Below are 4,448 nucleotides of genomic sequence, written 5' to 3'. Positions count from 1 at the left end.
CGCCGCTGCACTCCAGCCTGGGCGACAGAGCAAGACTCTGTCTCAAAATAAAATATAAAATAAAATAAAATAAAAAACTCAGTTCTTCTACTTGTCAATGCAAGGATACTTTCCTTTCTGAATTGCACTGGAAGCAGAGTTCAAGTGTTGGAGTAAGATAAAATAAGATTGAAAAGCTGTTAGAGAACTTTGTTAGGAGTTCAGACTTTGTTTTATAGGACAGGGTTTCCTACTTTATAAGCTTTAATGTGCGTACGAATGGAGGGAGAGCTTACTAAACATTCAGATCCTGTGCTTGCCTCAGCAGCACATATACTACTACAATAGAAATTATACAGAGATTAGCATGGCCCCTGTGGGAGGATGACACGCCAATACATGAAGTATTCCATATCTTTAAAGGAATCGGCCAGGTGCAGTGGTTCACACCTGTAATCCCGGCACTTTGGGAGGCCGAGGCAGGTGGATCACTTGAGGTCAGGAGTTCAAGACCAGCCTGGCCAACATGGTGAAACCCTATCTCTACTAAAAATACAAAAATTAGCTGGGTGTGGTGGCGGGTGCCTGTAGTCTCAGCTACTCGGGAGGCTGAGGCAGGAGAATCGCTTGAACCTGGGAGGCAGAGGTTGCAGTGAGCTGAGATCATGCCACTGCACTCCAGCCTGGGCAACAGAGACAGACTCGGTCTCAAAAAAAAAAAGAAAAAAAAAAAAAAAAAAAGGTTCACCTTCCTTTTTGTATCTGGCTTATTTCACCCAGTGTAATGTCCTCAAGGTTCATCCATGTTGCAGCATGGGTCAGAATTTCCTTCCTTTTTAAGGCTGAATAACATTCCACGGTGTGGACCACATTTTGCTTCTCCATTCATCTCTCAATGGCCCCTTGGGCTGCTTCCACCTCTGGGCTACTGTGAAGAATGCTGCTGTGAACATGGGTGTACAAATATCTGTTTGAGCCCCTGCTTTCAGTCCTTTTGTGTATTTCCCCAGATGTGTGATGACTGGATCACATGGAAATTCTGTTTAGTTTCTTGAGGAGCATCATATTGTGTTTTGCTTGTTTTTTGAGACAAGCTCTGTCACCCAAGCTGGAGTGCAAGTGGCACGATCTCAGCTCACTGCAACCTCCGCCTCCCAGGTTCAAGCAATTCTCCTGCCTCAGCTTCATGAGTAGCTGGGATTATAGGTACACACCACCACGCTCCGCTGATTTTCTATATTTTTAGTAGAGACGGTGTTTCACCATGTTGGTCAGGCTGGTCTTGAACTCCTGACCTCAAATGATCTGCCTGCCTTGGCCTCCCAAAGTGCTGGGATTACAGGAGTGAGTCACCGCTCTCAGCCCATACTGTTTGTTTGTTTGTTTGTTTGTTTAATTGCAGCTGCACAATTTTACATTCCCACCAGCAATGCACAAAGGTTCTAATTTTTCCACCTCCTTGACAACTTTTCTGTTTTGTTTGTTTGTTGTTGATAACAGCCATCCTAATGGGTGTGAGGTGGTTGGTTACTTTTTTTTTTTTGAAATGGAGTCTTGCTCTGTTGCTAGGCTGGAGTGTAGTGGCATGCCTCCCGGGTTTAACCGATTCTCCTGCCTCAGCCTCCTGCGTAGCTGGGACTACTGGGGTGCCACCACTACGCCCAGCTAATTTTTGTATTTTAGTAGAGACGAGTTTCACCATGTTGACCAGGCTGGTCTTGATCTCATAACTTTGTGATCCGCCTGCCTCGGCCTTCCAAAGTACTGGAATTATAGGCGTGAGCCAGCGCACCTGGTCAGTTGGTTACTTTTTAAAGTGGTTATGTTTCTTTAGACTTTTAGTTGTTCAAAAACTGACAATGTGATTATTTGCTTGAATGATTCTAATGGAATCAAAGACTTGAGTGGAATAAGTGAGTGATTCCCTAAGGGTGTCAGCATGTATATTCAAAATTTCCCAGAGCCCCTGCCTAGTAGTGATGAAATCTGTGTTTTCATGAACGCCAGTCCTGTTTGAATTTTTGAGACACAAATGGGTAGTAGTGATGTGCCCTGATCTCAAATAAGAGGGGAAGGAGCGCCCTCTTGTGTTCCTTCTCTGCTGGTGTCAATGACTACAGAAAGCCTGCTGAGAAATGCACATTTTGGATCTTCCAAAGACATTCCAATGACAGTGCTACTGTCAAACGCCAATCATGTGTCTACTGCGTGAAAGAAAATGTGGAAATATGGCATGAATGAAACTGGAATCCTTTGAGGAATTCCCAACCTAGTGGGGGAATAAGATACATGCAGAAATCACTCGAGTAGAAGACAGATTGAGCAAAATGGACAGAGTATATATAACGTGAATACGGGAAGATCAAGACTTCGACGGGGAGAGAAGTCGAGATTCACATCAGAATGTAAACCTGGCTGGTTAAGGAGGAACTTGAGATGGCACTGGATTTTTTTTGTGGTTTTTGGGTTTTTTGTTTGTTTAGTTTTTTTGTTTTTGGAGACAGAGTCTCACTCTGTGGCCCAGGCTAGAGTGCAGTGATGCAATCTTAGCTCAAAGCAACCTGTGCCTCCTGGGTTCCAGTGATTCTCCTGCCTCAACTTCCCGAGTAGCTGGGATTACAGGCATCCACCACCACGCCCAGCTAATTTTTGTATTTTTAGTAGAAACAGGGTTTCACCATGTTGGCCAGGCTGGTCTTGAGCTCCTGACCTCAAGTGATCCACCCACCTCGGCCTCCCAAAGTGCTTAGATTACAGGTGTTAGCCATCTCACCCAGCCAGCACTGGGGTTTTTTAATGGCGCCAGCTTCCGTTTGTCTGGACGTGGAAGGGCCAACCACATAGGTATAGTTGTCAGATTCCCTAGTCGTTTGGAGCAAGGACCCCAGAACTCACGGGTTCCCTGTCTTCTCAGTAGTGCCCTTCCCACAGCTGTCTCTCTCTTGAGTTTCATCCCCCGAACTCTCCCTTTCCTAAATTGGCTGATGGCAGAGGCACTGCCTCCATAGCTTCCGCTGTCCGTCGTGCACACAAAGAAACTTACATAGGTCCTCTGGTTTTAGGATTTTGCAAATATAATCAGGGTAGGGACAAGTTACAAAGGGATTAAGAAACTCTTGAAATCTCTGTTTCTGAGAGCAGCCTTCTGCCATCCTCTTAGAGTCCTGAGGAGGTGACGCTCCCATCCCTTGGTCTGCATCCTTCTGTCTCTCTGTTTTTTTTGTTTTGTTTTTTGATGGCATGTTTCTCTGTTGCCAGGCTGGAGGACTGTGGCGTGATCTCGGCTCACTGCAACCTCGGCCTCCCTGGTTCAAGCGATTCTTCTGCCTCAGCCTCCCAAGTAGTTGGGATTATAAGTGCGCGCCACCACACCCAGCTAATTTTTGTATTTTTAGTAGAGATGAGGTTTCACCACCTTGGCCAGGATGGTCTCAATCTCCTGACTTCGTGATCTGCCCACTTCGGCCTCCCAAAGTGCTGGGATTACAGGCCTGAGCCACCGCACCCAGCTAAGAAAATTCTAAGTTCTGCTATTTCTCCTGAAGACATTCTACAACCTCCTTGTATTATCTCCACCCTCCTCCACTACTTTCAGTTCAAGTCAGCAGCATCTCTTCCCTGGAAAACTGTGATGGCCCCAAACTGGTCTTCAGTGTTGCCCCTCTCCCGCATTATCCAGAAGTCAGAGCTCTTTCAAATGCAAGTCCTAGCAAGTCACTCTCCTCTTTAAAATCCTGTCCTGATTGCTCAGCTATGTTGGAGATAGTGTCTTAACTCCTTAGCACAGCCTGGCTTCCCATTTGGGCTCCTGGCTATCTTTTCGGCTATCTCTCTTTTCCAACCCTGCCGCAACTCAGCCCCACTCCTCTAGGCTCCAGCTGCACTGGACGTTTTACAAGGACCACTCACAGTGACAAGAAGTTTCCTGGATGTGGATCTTGTGGTGCTAACGCCAGGACAGCCCTGGCAAACCAGGATGCTTGGTCACCCAGGTTTGGTCTGGGGTCTCTTTACTTTATTTGGCTTACTTTATTCCTCTCCGTCCTCTCTGTGGAATGCTCCCCCTTGTACACTCAAACCTCGTAGTTACTATGAAATACTGTTCATCCCATCCCAGGTTTCTCCCTCCCTCCTTCCCTCCCTCCTTTCCTTCCTTCCTTCAACAGAGTCTTGCTCTGTCACCCAGGCTGGAGTGCACTGATGCAATCTCAGCTCACTGTAACCTCTGCCCTTTGGATTTGAGCAATTCTAGTGCCTCAGCTTCCTGAGTAGCTGGGACTGCAGGCACGTGCCACCACGCCTGGCTAAATTTCGTACTTTTTTAGTAGAGTCGGGGTTTCACCATGTTGGCCAGGCTGATCTCGAACTGCTGACCTCAAGTGATCCACCTGCCTCGGCCTCCCAAAGTGCTGGGATGACAGGTGTGAGTCACCGTGCCTGACCCATCTGGAGTTTCTGCTTGGACATCA

The 4,448-nt window shown here is 46.9% G+C and overlaps 1 non-coding gene across 1 annotated transcript; it reads left to right on the top strand.

The window, feature by feature from the left end:
- Window positions 1-291: 291 nt before the first annotated feature.
- On the top strand, window positions 292-398 carry LOC112426711 (U6 spliceosomal RNA). Its single transcript, XR_003018118.2, has one exon. It is a non-coding gene; the product is annotated as a U6 spliceosomal RNA (small nuclear RNA).
- Window positions 399-4,448: the final 4,050 nt, after the last annotated feature.

Source organism: Macaca nemestrina, chromosome 8 (assembly GCF_043159975.1).
Source record: "Macaca nemestrina isolate mMacNem1 chromosome 8, mMacNem.hap1, whole genome shotgun sequence".
Lineage (NCBI taxonomy): Eukaryota > Metazoa > Chordata > Mammalia > Primates > Cercopithecidae > Macaca > Macaca nemestrina.
The sequence above is the reverse complement of the archived record's forward strand: the minus strand, read 5'-3'. Positions and strand labels throughout refer to the sequence as shown.